Below are 19,746 nucleotides of genomic sequence, written 5' to 3'. Positions count from 1 at the left end.
CTATTTTTATGAGCTAGCCCCTGGAAACTTTCTGTTTCATTACAGATGAGTCCCTGGACAAAAACCTTTATAACTTTTAAACAGAATAGTATTTTTGATTGATTCTTTTTCTGTCCTCTTCAGATTTTTGTCTAGTTTTTATCATATTTGTTTGAAAAAATTTTGGAATACTTTTTGTGCACCTCACGGTATTTACGATAGCGCATATATTTTCTTTATACCATAGATACCGAAGGAGGTGACGGAACCACAAACTTCACCGAGCTAGGCTCCGACTACTCCGAACCAGGCAGGCATGTTTGAACTTTTGATATGACGAGTGTCTTGGCATGTTTTGCATTTAGTTAGTCTCATGGCATGTTGATGAGCATACCGATGAACGTTATTTCCATGCATTGTTGAGGTAAGTGAGTTCGATGATCCATAAGTGGATGGATGTGTATATGAATGGCCATGTGTTGGCATGAGGATGGGTAAGATGGCAGTGTTGTAGCATGCCAGTCTTAGGCCAGGCTATGTGACTGCAGTGTCAAGCCGTATCGGTCCAGTTCCTCCCATTTCCTTCCCTGTACTACCACATGTTTTCCGCATGGAATATGGCTTAGTAAGTTGCAAACCGCTTTCCTGGTACACACCAAAAGGAGAGGCCGGGATGATGGTTACATGGCCCTGGATTAAAGCCAGTCATCCGGTCAGGGGGCATGGGTGTTTCCGGTTGGGACTGAGAGGGGGGCACCCCATAGAGCACGCGTATATAAATTTGATCCCATGCTATTCGAGATTGTGATCTCCCCGTCTCAAAAGTTTTTCTTGGACGATGTCTAGGGTGATTCCTAGCATCGAGAGGTAGGATGGGTGTGTACTGGTTAGCTGTGTTTCTTCCGAAATACCGTAAACAGAACTAGTCCTTCGTGACTACGGAAATCCGTTGGCTGTGGGAAATTTTTGTACAAACTCTGCAGAGTCATATATTTCCTTGAATCATCTATTGTATGTCCAAGTTCAGTATCATCTTATCCTGAAAAGTGCCAGTTTGGATGACAGAGACTCCGGTGAATCGTACGAGTGCTAATTCCGGTTAAATGATTATTCCTGTGGATGGACTAACCCATTTATTTTCATGAATTGAATGTTGATTATGAGTATTATTTACTTGTGAATAAAATCCCTTTCTGCGATGTCGCTCAGACGTCCGACTGTGGCATTGTCATATTTTCATTTTAATAAAAGCCCTTTCTGTGATGTCGCTCAGACGTCCGACTATGGCATTGTTATATTTTACTTTCGATAAAAGCCCTTTCTGTGATGTCGCTTAGACGTCCGACTGTGGCATTTCTTTTAAAGCCCTTTCTGTGATGTCGCTCAGACGTCCGACTGTGGCATTTCTTTTAAAGCCCTTTCTGTGATGTCGCTTAGACGTCCGACTGTGGCATTTCTTTTAAAGCCCTTTATGTGGTGTCGCTATGACGCCCGACTGTGGCATCATTTTCTTATATTTATTTGTCCACCCTTCGAGGCGTCGCTTCAGACACCCGATCGGTTTTCATTTATGTTTTGTTGGGATTTCAGGCGGACTACCGCCGTTTCCCTTTTCCTTACTTCGTTATGCTAATTTTTGAATGTACATTTGTGAATTAATCATGACGCCTTCATGCATGCATTTGTTATATCTTACGTCCGAACTGTCTTGCGAGTACTTTCAAAGTACTCACTGGCTTGTTGATTTGGCCAGATGCTGACGAAGGCGATCTCATGGATGAAGAGTTCGATAGCGAGTCGGACGCCTAGAGGAATCCCAGTCAGTCTCGTGCGACCCTGGATTTGGTCACTGTATTATATCCGCTTCCGCTACCAAATAAATTCATCGAGCCTCACCTCGACGCTCGATGAGATGCCAGTTTTAGAGTCATGTTTCTCACTCCCCGCTGTGTTTTTTCCACCACCACCCTATCCTCGAGTTAGTAGTATGCCTCCACACCACTGTGTCATGTCCGCCATTATGTATAATTATTGGCGAGCTTGTAATAATTTGGTTGAGCAACCGTAGCTCGACCCTGTATTATATTTTATGCTACTGGCTTATTGTATCAAGAATTTGTCTACCGGTAAATGAGAATTTTTCTCATACTGGACTCAAAAGATTGGTTTCTCAATAAATATTTTTATTGGAAAACCGGTCATGACAAGCTTGGGACTAGAGCCAGACTGACTGTAGGAAGCCACTAGGAGCGATCGCTAATTGGTTATTAGCATGTTTGAGCTTTCTCTTATTTTCTTGATTGTAGTCATTTTCTGTCAGTCAGCATAAATTTATGTTCTGACCATGCAGAATTTTTGCCTACTTTTGTAGATGGCCGACAACAGCTGCGAGTCTCAGACCTTCGCCAACGTGCCCGATGGGTTCATCAAGCTTCTTTCCTTCATCGTTCAGGTCGCGATGGGGCCATCTGTGTGCCCTGTCTTCACACTCTGCCAGCACCGAGTCAACGACAGTCTGACCATGCACCAAGTCGCAGTGCAGTTCAAGGGAGGGCGTGGTGAGTTACGCCGCTTCCGGTTCTTGGGAAGAGCCATGCCTACGGAGAAGCATGCTATGCAGATGGCAGCCCGCGAGGCGATAGCTCGTCTCAGGGATGTCCTCCCCGTGACGAAGACTCGTCGTTACCGTTATCTTCCATGCCATGTGCCTTACACCTGTCACTACGCATTCTCCTGCCCCAGAGGAGAACGAGACGAGGCTTTTGAGATGCTTATTGAGTATCTCCGGGCCCTGGAAGCAGCCTTCGACAACCTGGTGGACGACTTCGTGGCTGCCTGCATGGACTCAGTTCATGGCTGTGCGGCCAACAGGAGGGAGCTCCTACCCACCGCACCGCCACTGACTTGGGTCTCGTCCTCAGCATCTTATGCACCTACTCGTCGCCTTCCTACCACCGAAGAGTTCAACCAAGTTATTGCGCCCACTCCAGCGCGCACTGCACCACCCTGCGCGCCCACTCCTGTTCGTGTTGTTCCGCCCCTGGCAACCGCTCCATCCACTCAGCGCAACACTACACGTATGGAGCCTATTAGCAAGGAGGAAGTCGAGTCTCCAGCCTCGCTACGCCTCACCCTCGGCAGGGCAAAGGAGGTCGTCAACATCTCCGCCTGAGTACGCTTAGCCGCCATGCAATGTACTGCTTTGTATGATATGTTTATATGTACATAGGTTGTGAGAAGTAGCTTGTTTGCGCATCATGTAGGATCTGGAGAAGTGCACTAGCCTAAATAACATGTCAGGATTATGTACGCATATCCTGAGTGACGTATTGTATAATTACCGCTCGCGTGTAAGATATGTAATGAGCAGTCCTTCTCCGTGCGCAACTCGATTTGTTTTTCTTGAGTAAGCTTGGTTATTTAATTTTATCTGCCAACTTTATGCATTTCTGGAATTGTTTTTGCGACTCTTTTCGCGTTTCTTATGGATTTTACAAAATATGTCCCCAGAGTGAAAAATGTCTCGTCCTTGGACTCATTCCATGCCAACTCCACCAGAGGTAAATTATGATACACAACCCAGCAACAATTTCACGCAAGGACAGTCAAGCTAACAGGGAAATGAATCGGCACTTTCACAAATGTGCCGCCTTTATGAGCAGAGTCAGCAACAACATCGGGAAATGATGAACCAAGTCATCAACATGGGAAATCACCATAGACAGTATTAGCAGCATTCCAAGATATCTGAGCTACAGAAGACACGTCCCCAAACATTTTCTCATACTGACAAACCTCTTGAGGCCGAGGATTGGCTTCGAGATATGGAGAGAAAATTAATTATTGCAAAATGTTCAGATCTCGAGAAAGTACTATATGCTCCGCACTATCTCACAGGAGCAGCTGCATCATGGTGGGAGAACTTTCTGCACATGCACCCCAACGAAAATGAGATAACCTGGGATGATTTCAAGGAAGGTTTCCGTGGTGCACACATTCCCAAGAGTATTATGAAAATCAAGAAGAGAGAGTTCGATGACCTCAAACAAAGGAACATGACAGTGTCAGAATACCACGGTCAATTTAATCTATTGTCCCGCTACGCCAATGAAGAACGTATGACTGAAAACAAGAAGATGGAGAAATTCCTTGACGGTCTGACTCCCGCGCTTAAATGCCAACTGGTCGTTCACACTTTTCTAGATTTTAAGACACTAGTGGACAAAGCTATTACTCTGGAAAATGAGAGACGTAGCTTGGAGGATTTACGCAAGTGAAAAAGAGACCAGACTACTCTTGCGCGCAACCACCGAAGCAGGACAGATTTTCAGAAAGGTGGGACACACAAGCCTACGACAAACATCTCACGCTCAACCAAGAATTTCCATGCAAGGGACAAAGAGTTCACATATCGCCTAGGCGTTACTTGCTACGCTTGCGGAGAAGAAGGGCACTACGCCAAACAGTGCTCCAAGCCAAGGAACTCGACCCCGAAGCCAAACAATGGTGGAAATAATTCAGCGCTCAAGCGCAACAATTTCAACCCCAACAACAACCACAGGAAGGGTCATCTAAACCACGTAACCAAAGAGGAAGCACAAAACGCTCCGGATATCGTACTCGGTACGTTTCCTGTCAACACAATACCTGCAACGGTTTTGTTTGATTCTGGAGCTTCTCACTCATTCATTTCGAAAAGTTTTGCTTTGCAAAATAATTTTTCGATGTTTCCCTTGGAAAAATCCATGATCATCAAGTCCCCTGGGATTCAGCAAGTTACTCAGAGTTACTGCCAGAATGTGGTTATTGAGTTCGAAGGATTGAAATTTTACGCCAATCTTATTGTGTTGGAAAATAAAGGACTGGATGTCATCCTAGGGATAGACTGGTTAACCACGAACAAAGGTTTTATTGACTGTTTCAACCAGACCGTAATTCTCACGCATCACCACGAGAAGACAATAAAAGTATCAGCCAAGGAAAGAAAAATACCCCAGCAGCCGAGATTGAATAAGGTGGACATTTCTGAGTTAAGCAAGGTTCCAGTGGTATGTGAATTTCCGGATGTATTTCCCGAAGAACTACCAGGCATGCCACCAGACCGGGAAATAGAATTTAGCATTGAGCTAGCACCAGGAACCACCCCAATATACAAGAAACCATACAGAATGGCACCATCCGAATTGATTGAGTTGAAGAAACAAATAAAGGAATTACTAGACAAGGGGTACATTCGAGCCAGCTCCTCACCTTGGGGATCACCAATTTTATTTGCCAAAAAGAAAGATGGAACACTAAGATTGTGCATAGACTACCGAGCACTTAACATGGTCACAGTCAAGAACAAATACCCGATGCCACGAATAAATGATTTATTTGATCAGCTCGCTCAGGCCAAGGTATTCTCAAAGATTGACTTAAGGTCAGGATATCATCAATTAAAAGTACGAACAGAAGATATCCCCAAAACAGCCTTCACCTCCAGATATGGACTATATGAGTTCACAGTTATGCCTTTTGGACTAACTAATGCCCCTGCATATTTTGTTCACCTCATGAACAAAGTATTTATGAAGTTTATGGACAAGTTCATTGTGGTATTCATCGATGATATTCTAGTATACTCCAAGACACCAGAAGAGCACGCGGAACATCTCAGGATTGTGCTAGGAGAACTCAGAAAACACCAATTGTATGCCAAGTTCAGCAAGTGCGAATTTTGGCTAAGACAAGTAGGCTCTCTAGGCCACGTGCTGACCCAAGACGGTATCGCAGTGGACCCGGAGAAAGTCAGGGCCATACTTGACTGGAAGGCACCAGCCAGCGTAACTGACGTACGAAGTTTCTTGGGAATGGTAGGATATTACCGCAGATTTATTGAATGATTCTCCACCCTAGCCAAGCCAATGACGCAGTTACTCAAGAAAGACAAGAAATTTGAATGGACAGAAGCCTACGAAAAAAGTTTCCAGGAGTTAAAACGGAAACTAACTACAGCACCGGTATTAATTGTACCCGACATACATAAGAATTTTAAAGTGTATTGTGATGCTTCCAGAAAGGGTCTCGGATGCGTGTTAATGCAAGAAGGCAAGGTTGTTGCATACGCTTCACGACAACTCCGCAAGCATGAGGAAAATTATCCCACTCATGACTTAGAAATGGCAGCAGTTATTCATGCACTTAAGGAATGGAGGCATTTCTTGCTTGGAAATCCATGTGAAATTTACACGGACCATAAAAGTCTCAAATATATTTTCACTCAGCCAGAACTAAAATTACGGCAACGACGCTGGTTGGAATTGGTAAAGGATTATGATGTTGGTATCCACTATCATCCAGGAAAAGCAAATGTAGTGGCCGATGCTCTTAGTCGGAACCCCAGCTCCGACGAAAACAGTCTGCAAAGCTTGAGGCCTGAATTCCAACAAGAATTTGCCAAACTCAACTTGTTAATGATCGCGGAAGGCACCATATCAAACTTGGAAATAAAGCCCGACCTTGTGGAGAGAATTAAAGAAGCTCAGCCTGGTCACCCCAGCATTGAAGGAATTAAAAGAAAGGTGAGTATGGGCAAGGCCTTGGAGTTTGTCATAGGCGATGATGGAATATTACGGTACGGAGACAGACTCTGTGTGCCAAACATAGAGGACCTCAAACAGCAAATCCTAACTGAAGCACACACCACTCCATATTCAATCCACCCTGGAGGAACCAAAATGTATAAGGATATTCAGGAAAGATTTTGGTGGCACGGTATGAAGAGGGACATAGCCACATTCGTTGCATGTTGCGATTCTTGTCAACGCATAAAAGCTGAGCATCAAAACCAGCCGGACTACTGCAACCAAACAAAATACCTGAGTGGAAATGGGATGAAATAGGGATGGATTTTATTGTCGGACTACCTCGGTCACGACACGGGAATGATGCCATATGGGTCATCACCGATAGATTAACCAAGGTGGCACATTTTATTCCAGTGAAGACAACCTACAACACTCAGAAGCTTGCCAGGATTTATCTCTCCCGTATAGTTTGTCTGCATGGAGTCCCGAAGACTATAATATCTGACCGAGGCACTCAATTTGTCTCGAGATTCTGGGATCATTTACAACAGGCTCTGGGAACTCGATTGGCCTTCAGTACAGCCTACCATCCCCAGACTGATGGACAGACCGAACGCGTAAACCAAATTTTAGAAGACATGCTGAGAGCATGTGTCCTCACCTATGGGACCAGTTGGGAGGAAAGTCTGCCATATGCCGAGTTCGCATACAACAACAGCTACCAGGCCAGCCTGCGAATGGCACCTTTTGAAGCCCTATACGGACGGAGGTGTCGTACCCCGCTAAATTGGTCAGAGACCGGAGACAGCCGTATCTTCGGCCCAGACATGCTCAAAGAAGCCGAGGAAAAAGTCAAGCTAATCAAGGACCGACTCAAGACCGCTCAAAGCCGACAAAAGAGTTATTACGATCAGAAACATCGTGGGGTCAATTTTGAACCCGGTGAATTTGTGTACCTACGAGTATCACCTATGAGGGGACTACAACTGTTCAAGATTAAAGGGAAGTTAGCACCAAGATTCATTGGACCATTCTGCATAGTGGCACGAAGAGGCACTGTAGCCTACCAGCTAGACTTACCCAAAGACTTGTCCGACATTCACGACGTGTTCCACGTCTCTCAATTAAGGAAGTGCGTAAGCAAACCAGAGAAGCAAGTATCCCATGAGAACATTGACGTGCAACCAGACCTCACTTATCGGGAACGCCCCGTAAAAATATTAGAGGAGTCTGAAAGGAGGACCCGACAGAAAACCATCAAGTTTTTCAGAGTTCCGTGGAGCAATCACACCGAAAGTGAAGCAACGTGGGAAAGAGAGGATTTTCTTCGGACAGAGCATCCACACTTATTTAAGGATCAGCTGAAATCTCGGGGACGAGATTTTTCCTAAGGGGGTAGGTGCTGTGACACTCCCAAAAATTTTAATTGGTTTTCATCAAAAACTTTGTTGAATTTTTTTAAGAGGGCATTTAAAATTTCTTTTCCAGAAATCCTTCCTCTTAAAAACTTCCTTTTCTTTGGCAAGGATTTTATTTTTTTCAAAACTATGGTGTTTGATCCTTTGAAACTTCTTCTCTGTTGGTTCCCTCTCAAATTATTTTGGGAGTTTAATCTTTTTCTTTTAAAAAGAAACTCTATGAAAATTTGGGATTTTCATACCTTGGAAACCACCCATGATTTTGTATTTTGCCCATATGGTAAAACCCCTCCAAAACCTCCCCTCCTCCTTGTAATCAACCTAAGTTCTCTGTCCCAACTCATCCAAGCAAGTTTTGGATTTCATTCTAATTATTTTTCCCCTCAAAACCATTTCTGCAAATTATTTGGAGCCTGAGAGGTTTTCAAAGCAAGTACCCTATTGCATTTGAGTTTTGACCTAAAACCAACTCCTCTGGATTGTCCTTAGCATCCACAACCCAGAACCATCTTGATCCACTCCTCCTCTTTTCAAATTTTCAAAATTCAGTCTCTGCAAGTTTGGACCAGATTTGCCAAATTTGGTGAAATTCATATCTACACTTCTCCAAAAATTCCACCAAAATTCAGGCAGCCTACTGGAGCAATGAGTAGCCACTCCACCAAAAATCAGCTCAAGGAGAAATCCCCAGAGGCCAAAAACATTCTGTCGAACACTTGGCGTGCACTGTTGCTGTTCATATTCAGAAAATTCAGATTTCAGTGTCGTTTTCGTCCGTCAGTTTCAATCACGCGTAGACAGTGCGCTTGGCGCGTTGCGCGCGGACTCTTCTCCCTGGCCAGCACCCCCGCACGCGCGCTTGGCGTCTTCCCGGCGTCGGTGGCGCCCTGGCCGCCCGCGCCGGCGTGTCTTGCGGCGGCCGAACCCCGTACAGCCGACAGGGAACAGAACGGCGGCTCAACGCCGTTCGGCGCCGCCCAACGCCCCTCTGCTCTCCGCGTGGCCTCATGCATGCCAGCGCACGCCCGTGGCACCGTCACCGTGGCCCGGCAAGCACGGGACGTGCTCCCTGCCGCCGACGGGCCCGCGCCGCCCCGTTCTGTCGAACTCGCCCAAAGCACCAAATCCCAGCCCGATTAGCACCTAAATGGAACCGGTGGACCTCAACGACGACGCCCAACTCCCTAATCACCCCCGACCAAGCCCTGCGCCGCCGTAACCTTCATCGGAGATCCCCGTTCACGGCCACCGCCTCGGATCGCCTATATAAAGGGCCCCGAGCTCACTCACGAGCCCCACACCTTCACTGCACCTCCCCAAGACCATGCCAAGCCACCATGAGGACCTCGAGGAGGTCTCCTCCCCCAACTCCGGCCGCCCCGATCCGCCTCGGCCACCAGCTCGATTCGCTCCGGTGACGCCGTCTCCGGCGCCCCAACCCCGTCAGTTACTCCCTCTAGCTACCAGGAGCCTAACCCCCTCCTCAATTTGATCTCTGCAGCTCTCTCCGACGAGTCCCTCGATCACCCGAACCACCGTCCGCCGGAGCAAAGCTCGCCGTCGACGTGGTACTCGCCGGTGACCACCACCACCACCAACCGACGCGGGAAGGTGCCCTGATCATGGAGGTACCCTCCGATCCCCCTGCCTCGCCGTGGATCGCCGCCGGCGACCACCGCGGCTCTCGGGCACCGGCGAAATCTGTCGCCCCGTTTGTATTTTCAAACCTGACAGGCGGGACCCACCGTCAGCCTCTCTGTCATTTCTAAGTGAATTGTTTTCTGGAAGCGCCTTCGGGCAAAATACGCTTTCCCCTCTGGGCTGGCGTATTCAATACTGGAACGTTTTCTGTTTTTATGAGCTAGCCCCTGGAAACTTTCTGTTTCATTACAGATGAGTCCCTGGACAAAAACCTTTATAACTTTTAAACAGAATAGTATTTTTGATTGATTCTTTTTCTGTCCTCTTCAGATTTTTGTCTAGTTTTTTATCATATTTATTTGAAATTTTTTTGGAATACGTTTTGTGCACCTCACGGTATTTACGATAGCGCATATATTTTCTTTATACCGTAGATACCGAAGGAGGTGACGGAACCACAAACTTCACCGAGCTAGGCTCCGACTACTCCGAACCAGGCAAGCATGTTTGAACTTTTGATATGATGAGTGTCTTGGCATGTTTTGCATTTATTTAGTCTCATGGCATGTTGATGAGCATACCGATGAACGTTATTTCCATGCATTGTTGAGGTAAGTGAGTTCGATGATCCATAAGTGGATGGATGTGTATATGAATGGCCATGTGTTGGCATGAGGATGGGTAAGATGGCAGTGTTGTAGCATGCCAGTCTTAGGCCAGGCTATGTGACTGCAGTGTCAAGCCGTATCGGTCCAGTTCCTCCCATTTCCTTCCCTGTACTACCACATGATTTCCGCAAGGAATATGGCTTAGTAAGTTGCAAACCGCTTTCCTGGTACACACAAAAAGGAGAGGCCAGGATGATGGTTCCATGGCCCTGGATTAAAGCCAGTCATCCGGTCAGGGGGCATGGGTGTTTCCATTTGGGACCGAGAGGGGGGCACCCCTTAGAGCGCACGTATATAAATTTGATCCCATGCTATTCGAGATTGTGATCTCCCCGTCTCAAAAGTTTTTCTTGGACGATGTCTAGGGTGATTCCTAGCATCGAGAGGTAGGATGGGTGTGTACTGGTTAGCTGTGTTTCTTCCGAAATACCGTAAATGGAACTAGTCCTTCGTGACTACGGAAATCCGTTGGCTGTGGGAAATTTTTGTACAAACTCTGCAGAGTCATATATTTCCTTGAATCATCTATTCTATGTCCAAGTTCAGTATCATCTTATCCTGACAAGTGCCAGTTTTGATGACAGAGACTCCGGTGAATCGTATGAGTGCTAATTCCGGTTAAATGATTATTCCTGTGGATGGACTAACCCGTTTATTTTCATGAATTGAATGTTGATTATGAGTATTATTTACTTGTGAATAAAAGCCCTTTCTGCGATGTCGCTCAGACGTCCGACTGTGGCATTGTCATATTTTACTTTTAATAAAAGCCCTTTCTGTGATGTCGCTCAGACGTCCGACTGTGGCATTTCTTTTAAAGCCCTTTCTGTGATGTCGCTCAGACGTCCGACTGTGGCATTTCTTTTAAAGCCCTTTCTGTGATGTCGCTCAGACGTCCGACTGTGGCATTTCTTTTAAAGCCCTTTCTGTGATGTCGCTCAGACGTCCGACTGTGGCATTTCTTTTAAAGCCCTTTATGTGGTGTCGCTAAGACGCCCGACTGTGGCATCATTTCCTTATATTTATTTGTTCACCTTTCGAGGCGTCGCTTCAGACACCCGATCGGTTTTCATTTATGTTTTGTTGGGATTTCAGGCGGACTACCGCCGTTTCCCTTTTACTTACTTCGTTATGATAATTTTTTGAATTACATTGGTGAATTAATCGTGACGCATTCATGCATGCATTTGTTATATCTTACGTCCAAACTATCTTGAGAGTACTTTCAAAGTACTCACTGGCTTGTTGATTTGGCCAGATGCTGACGAAGGCGATCTCATGGATGAAGAGTTCGATAGCGAGTCCGACGCCTAGAGGAATCCCAGTCAGTCTCGTGCGACCCTGGATTTGGTCACTGTATTATATCCGCTTCCGCTACCAAATAAATTCATCGAGCCTCACCTCGACGCTCGATGAGATGCCAGTTTTAGAGTCATGTTTCTCACTCCCCGCTGTGTTTTTTCCACCACCACCCTATCCTCGAGTCAGTAGTATGCCTCCACACCACTGTGTCATGTCCGCCATTATGTATAATTATTGGCGTGCTTGTAATAATTTGGTTGAGCAACCGTAGCTCGACCCTGTATTATATTTTATGCTACTAGCTTATTGTATCAAGAATTTGTCTATCAGTAAATGAGAATTTTTCTCATACTGGACTCAAAAGATTGGTTTCTCAATAAATATTTTTATTGGAAAACCGGTCGTGACAACTCCAGGAGCGACGGCACTCGTCGCCGGGGCGCGACGACCTTGGTCGTGGTGCACGTGTCGATGCCTGTCGTTCCTTCCTCCCGAGCCCCCAGCTTGGGCGTACAAGGGCAATGGGTACCCAGGAGTAGGCCGCTCGTACCAAGGCCTCGCCGCCACTTGCATCTCCGCGGTGTCGTGGCGGTGGGACGACCTCTTCTTCGGCGGGAGCAACGCCAGCACGTCGAGGGGAACCTTTCCCTTCTCTTCAGCAGAAAACCTGCGGATCGGCACCATTGAAGATGCTACTAGCTGTGGAGTGGAGGAAGAAGGAGCGAGTGAAATAGGAGAAGATGGGCGACGGGGGCTTTTCCCCCTCCCCTTTTATAGCAGGAGAAGGCCAACCAGCACCTCCACGATCACAGGTAATGATGGTTTCCCTTGCATGTCGCAGGGACTTGTCAAGTTGGGCAGTTGCTGAGGAAGCGTGGGGAAATGGAGATGCCCACGTCCAATCAACCACCGCGCGTCAACTGAGGCCGCAGGCTTTGGGGGCCCGTGGCGCTCCGCACTTGACCCTTTGACTTCGCCTCGATGCCAAGCCCTAGCGCGCCTTGGGCCCGGGGGCTACTATCGGCATCCTGGGAATGGGGTCCCCAGACTTCCCTGCCTACGGCCCATGGCATGGCTGGGCTAGAATGTTTGTACGGCCCATCTTCCTCGACAATGCATTCAAGACCCTCGCGAGGGGCCAAGCCTCGCGAGGCGGATGATGCAAGACCTCCTTAGGAGCGGCCTCGCCAGGAAGGCTCATGAGGGGTGGATAGATCAAGGCAAGGAAAACCTTGTGAGGTCCTCATGACGCGAGCCATGAAGATTGAGACCAGGCGGTCGCCAGCGCGCACAGTGTCCTTGTTTCCTCTTTGGTGCCACGGGGGAAGTGCAGGCGCGGAGTACCAAGGCATCAAGCAAAGGTTTCCATATTTGTGCAACAAGACCAAGACCTGAAGGACGGCAAGACGGAGGTCACCATGGATCCCAAGTCGGCATCACCACCAGAGCCTTCTGCAGGAGAAGACCACCTTTTGTCAGGATAGCTTGTTCTAGCTGTCCCCTTTCAAATTGGCCGTTGTTGGATCCCTTCCCACTCAATATTTGGGGAGAGGTCCAGGGCCTATATAAGTAGAACTTGCCACTACCGTAGAGAGAGAGAGATGATCTGGGACCGGAGATGATCTTGAACCGGATCCACCCCACCAAGGCCACACACAAGTTCGCCAAGCACAAGAACACCTCAACCTCAGGAGGCGATTCTTCCCCATGTAACTGTTCTTCATGAACCCAAGAGGCAATCCACCACCACCACACTAGTGTAGGGTATTACACAACAACAGTGGCCCGAACCAGTATAAATCTTGTGTCTTTATGTGGTGTGAGTTCGTCGAGTTCCTCTGCGAGATCTTAGAGAGCTAGGGCACGGATCGATAAGGAGAAAACCTTCACACGCACCCCAGTGTTCGAACCTTAAGGGTCTGCCGGAACCCGTGATCCTACAGGGTTCACCCAGAATATGTTCTTAACTCTGTCGGACTCATCGAGTTGCATGTCACAGAAGAATTCCCTGTTTATAGCTTTCATCTCCCTAAAGAAGTTGACAGTCTTTAGGACATTGTCCACATCATGCATCGTTGAATTCTTTGCTTTCCTGCATATTAAAAGTGAACAGTCATTCAAAAATGCATGTTAAACTGGCGTCAGGTCATGCATTGCGTAATATGTTTGTACTAACAAAGGAAAAAAAGATGGAGGGGGTTTATTGGAGGAGAACAAGTTTGTACTTACAGGTTAATCAGGTCTTTGGAATTCATTTCTAGGAAGTAGCTACCGGGGTCAACGCCGCCCAATATGCTCATGATTTGCGCGTGTTCAATGCCTTTGAACTGCAGGTACTTGACGCACTCCAAGATTGTTTCGGGGGTTAGCTATAGCCTGTGGTTGTGTTTCGAGACTATCTCTTTTACGACAAATGTTCCATCGTTTTCCCTCAGCAGCCTCATTTTAGGCATGCAGTTAGTCCTGGCTGTCATCTTGTTCCGCTGTCTATTTTCTTCTGGCACCTTTGATTCATAGACTCCATAGCACGTGCAATAAAGGTAGACTCTGGTCTCAACCTTGGAGCCTTCCCTGATAGCAAATCCCGCGTGCTTTGCATAGATCTTGTAGAAGTCCCTTGCTTCTTGGAAACTTTCAAAGCGCATCTCTAGCCTTGGCAGAATGTAAGCTTCAATGTTAGATGGTTGCACGCAACAGTGAGCAAGAAAAACCACAGTTATGAAAATGTTAGATTGGTTGGTCATAGTACCATGGTATGTACTGTTCTTGTATGTTTTTTCTGAATGTGGATACTTACATGTTTATAGCTCTGTGCTGCCTCCGGTGTTTGTTGTTCACCCTGGTGTATGGGCGCGGGTGGTGTCACCTTTGGCACATGCGGCAATGCATCTCTTGGAGGGAGCAATGTTGATGAAGGTCTTCGTCTCGCATTTTATGGCCGTCTCCCCTCAGATTCGTTGTGAGGTTGCTCTTGTCTATATGGCTCATATCTTGTACTTTGGATCCTGCTGGAGTGGCCAAATTTCTGTTTCTTTTGCCTAATCTTCCCGCCGCAACCACTTTTGCAGCACGGATGATTGATGTAGATCGAGCGACTTGTGAAAGCCTTTGTGTCCTCGCCTTTCTGCATGCGGTAGGGAAGGAAAACATTTTTTGTTGGTGATATTGTTGACCTTGTTGCAACCCAGCAGTGGCAAAGCTTGTATTCCCAGATATCGGTGTTTTCTACATAGAAGAACATGTCCGTGCTTCTGATGATTCTGGAGTAGGTTGGAATCTTCCTGTATTGTTGAAGTATCTAGGTGCTATTTCTGGTGTTACCCAACCAGGCGGTGCCCCATATCTGCTTGGCTCATCAAACCCTCGTTGCGTGTGCCGCCTTGCATGTTTCTGCAATGACATCCAATAGTTTTGGGGTTAATCTTTTCTGCATTTTTCTCGTATACATGCTATGGGTAACATGTCATGCACTGAAGGCAATGTACAAGTTGAACTTGCATCGCTGGCCGTTATTAAACTTTGTTCTCTATTTTGTATCTGGTTTAGTTTTCAGACGAACTAATGAACATACATGTTCAGTACTGATGTACTGATGTACTGATTTTTAGCACTACTTGCAAACTGAACATTGAACTTCATTTATTATGGAATTTTTTATCTTTTTCCTATAACTAATGCATAAACATGTGGTGCACTGCTTGCAAACTGAACATTGAACTTTAGATATGTATGGATATGCATATATATAAAACTGATGTATGTCTTCTCTTTTTTTCTTCTATAACTTATGCAACTATAGTAGAAGTACTCCTAGTTTATGTATCATTGAACTTACTGTGTAACAAGTGTATATTTTTTCAACAACATTATTTTTTACTAGTTCGAACTGACACAACTACACGACATGCACTAGTAGAAATAACATCATACAAACTTGAAGTGGTAGCTGAACCTTATATAAAGCCTAGTAGCTACTTGGACTGATGCATAAGTCTATGTTTTTCGGCTTGAACTAAAGCTAGCATATTAGAGGTACTGACAGTAACCTCGACATCCAAACTGTGCATCAAGTGGTAGGGGTGTAATGAACTGATGCAACCATTTTTGCAATGTACTATCAACTTCTACATCATAGGAACATGTGTCACTGATGCAACACACATCTAGTACTAATGACTCTGATAGTGTAACATGTTTGTAGATCATAGTGTGTGAAATTTTTAAACCGAATCTTCTTCATTGCAGGACTGATTAACTGAACACAAACATTACCTCCAGTGGCATGTTCTTGGAGCTGACTTCTTCTTCCTCATCTCGCAGGTGACGTACTGGCATGTTCTTGGGAGGCGGTGATACGTCTCCGTCGTATCTACTTTTCCAGACACTTTTGCCCTTGTTTTGGACTCTAACTTGCATGATTTGAATGAAACTAACCCGGACTGACGTTGTTTTCAGCAGAATTACCATGGTGTTATTTATGCGCAGAAACAAACGTTCTCGGAATGACCTGAAACTTCCCGGAACAACTTTTCAGAAAATATGAAAAATACCTGCAAAAGATGAAGGCCAAGGGGCCCACCACCTGTCCACGAGAGTGGGGGGCGCGCCTGCCCCCCTAGGGCGCGCCCCCTACCTCGTGGGCCCCCTGTTGCCTCTTCGATTCCAACTCCAACTCCATATATTGTGTTTCAGGGAGAAAAAAATTAGAGAGAAGAAATCATCACGTTTTACGATACGGAGTCGCCGCCAAGCCCTAAAACCTCTCATGTGGGCTGATCTGGAGTCTGTTCGGGGCTCCAGAGAGGGGAATCAGTCGCCATCGTCATCATCAACCATCCTCCATCACCAATTTCATGATGCTCACCGCCGTGCGTGAGTAATTCCATCGTAGGCTTTTTGGACGGTGATGGGTTGGATGGGATCTATCATGTAATCGAGTTAGTTTTGTTAGGGTTTGATCCCTAGTATCCACTGTGTTCTGAGATTCATGTTGCTATGACTTTGCTATGCTTAATGCTTGTCACTAGGGCCCGAGTGCCATGATTTCAGATCTAAACCTATTATGTTTTCATCAATATATGAGTGTTCTTGATCCTGTCTTGCAAGTCTATAGTCACCTATTATGTGTTATGATCCGTTAACCCCGAAATGACAATAATCGGGATACTTACGGGTGCTGACCTAGTTTGAGGAGTTCATGTATTCATTATGTGTTAATGCTTTGTTCCGGTTCTCTATTAAAAGGGGGCCTTAATATCCCTTAGTTTCCGTAAGGACCCCGCTGCCATGGGAGGGTAGGACAAAAGATGTCATGCAAGTTCTTTTCCATAAGCATGTATGACTATATTCGGAATACATGCCTACATTATATCAATGAACTAGAGCTAGTTCTATGTCACCCTAGGTTTTGACTGTTACATGATGAACCGCATCCGGCATAATTCTCCATCACTGATCCATTACCTACGAGTTTTCCATATATTGTTCTTCGCTTATTTACTTTCCCGTTGCTATTGCCATCATCACTACAAAATACCAAAGACATTACTTTTACTACTGTTACCTTTTGCTACCGTTACCACTACTATCGTATTACTTTTCTACTGAACACTTTGATGCAGATATTAAGTTTCCAGGTGTGGTTGAATTGACAACTCAGCTGCTAATACTGGAGAATATTCTTTGGCTCCCCTTGTGTCGACTCAATAAATTTGGGTTGAATACTCTACCCTCAAAAACTGTTGCGATCCCCTATACTTGTGGTTTATCAAGACTATTTTCTGGCACCGTTGCTGGGGAGCATAGCTCTATTCTTTGAGTCACTTGGGATATATATCTTCTTATCATTATGAAGAATTTGAGAGATCCAAAAACCAAGATCTATCCCTCAACTACGAGGGGAGGTAAGGAACTGCCATCTAGCTCTGCACTTGATTCACCTTCTATTTTGAGTAAGCTTGCGACACCTACACCTGCTTCTGCTATTCATTCTGATATGTCGCATGTTATTGATGATGGCACTACTGCTATGCATGATACTTATGATGAAACTACCTCTATGCCTGATACTACTGTGCCACTTAGTGATTTTCTTGATGAACAACTTGCTAGGGCTAGAGAAATTGAAAATATTGAATCTGATGAAAGTGATGATGAAGAATCACTTGTTATTCCTAAGGGTTATGTTTTTGATCAAGAAGGTTCTTTAGCTATTTTAGCTTGCAAAAATAGAAATGAACTAAAAAGGTTATTAGCTAAATGGAGTAAGCAATCTCTAAATGCTAGAATGAAACCTGACCCTGCTTTTGCTACTTCACCTATCTTTGTTACTGATAAGGATTATGATTCTCTGTTGATCTTGATATAATTACTTTGGTTGAATATGATCATTTTCATGGTTATGAATCTAAAACTGTTGTGGCACATCTTACTAAGTTGAATGATATAGCCACCCTGTTCACTAAAGATGAGAGAACTCGTTACTTTTATATCCTTAAAATATTCTCGTTCTCATTAAAGGGTGATGCTAAGAAATGGTTTAATTCTCTTGATCCTGGTTGTGTGTGTAGTCCCCAGGATATGATTTATTACTTCTCTGCTAAATATTTCCCTGCTCATAAGAGACAAGCTGCTTTAAGGGATATATATAATTTTGTGCAAATTGAAGAAGAGAGTCTCCAACAAGCTTGGGGGAGGCTTATCCAATTACTTAATGCCTTGCATGATCATCCTCTTAAGAAAAATGAAATACTTGATATCTTCTATAATGGACTAAATGGTGCCTCCACAGATTACCTGGATAGTTGTGTTGGTTCTGTTTTCAGGGAAAGAACACCGGATGAAGCTGAAATTTTATAGAAAAATATGTTGACAAATGAAAATAATGGAACACCTCCGGAGCCAATTCCTGAGCCTATTCCTAAACCAACTCCGAAGGATTCCATTTCTCAATCCTGAAGATATGAAAGAGGCAAATAAATCTATGAAAGAAAAAGGTATTAAAGCTGAATATGTTAAGAATTTACCTCCTATTGAAGAAATACATGGTCTTAATTTAGCGCCTGTTGAAGAAACATATAATCTTAATCCATTACCTATTGAAGAAACTCATGGTCTTGATAACCCGACACAGGTAGTAAAGGTAAATTCTATCTACAGATATGATAAAGCTGAAATCCCATTTACTAAATTTGCTAGCCCATGCTTAGATGAGTTTGATAAATTTATGGCTAAGCAAAAAGACTTTAATGCTTATTTTGGTAGACAATTGAAATACAATTCAAATATGCTTGTTCGCTTGGGTGATTATATGGCTAATATTAAAGGTGAACTTAAAATTATTAGTAAACATTCTTCTATGGTTACCACTCAAGTAGAACAAGTACTTAAAGCTCAAAATGATTTGCTCAATGAATTGAATAGTAAAGATAATGATAATGCTGTTAGAGTGGCTACTAGAACTGGTAGAATGACTCGGGAACCTTTGTATCCTGAAGGCCATCCTAAGAGAATTGAGCAAGATTCTTAGAGAAATAATATAGATGCACCTAGTCCTTCTAAAAGGAAGAAAAAGAAAAATGATAGGACTTTGCATGCTTCTAGTGAACCTGTTATTGAACCACCTGAGAATCCAAATGATATTTCTATTTCTGATGCTGAAACACAATCTGGTACTGAACCTGAAACTAGTGATAATGTTAATGATAATGTTCATAATGATGCTCAACCTAGTAATGATAATGATATAGAAATTGAACCTACTTTGGATCTTGATAACCCACAATCAAAGAATCAACGTTATGATAAGAAAGACTTTGTTTGTAGGAAATATGGTAAAGAAAGAGAGCCTTGGGTTCAGAAACCCATGCCTTTTCCTCCCGAACCATCCAAGAAAAAGGATGATGAGGATTTTGAGCACTTTGCTGAAATGATTAGACCTATCTTTTTGCGTATGCGAGTAACTGATATGCTCAAAACAAATCCTTATGCTAAGTACATGAAAGATATTATTACAAATAAAAGAAAGATACCGGAAGCTGAAATTTCCACCATGCTTGTTAATTATACTTTTAAGTGTGGAATACCAAAGAAACTTGGAGATCCCGGTGTACCCACCATACCATGCTCTATTAAAAGAAACTATGTTAAAACTGCTTTATGTGATCTTGG

The sequence above is a fragment of the Triticum aestivum genome, chromosome 5A (assembly GCF_018294505.1).
Source record: "Triticum aestivum cultivar Chinese Spring chromosome 5A, IWGSC CS RefSeq v2.1, whole genome shotgun sequence".
Lineage (NCBI taxonomy): Eukaryota > Viridiplantae > Streptophyta > Magnoliopsida > Poales > Poaceae > Triticum > Triticum aestivum.
This window is presented reverse-complemented; position numbering follows the sequence as displayed.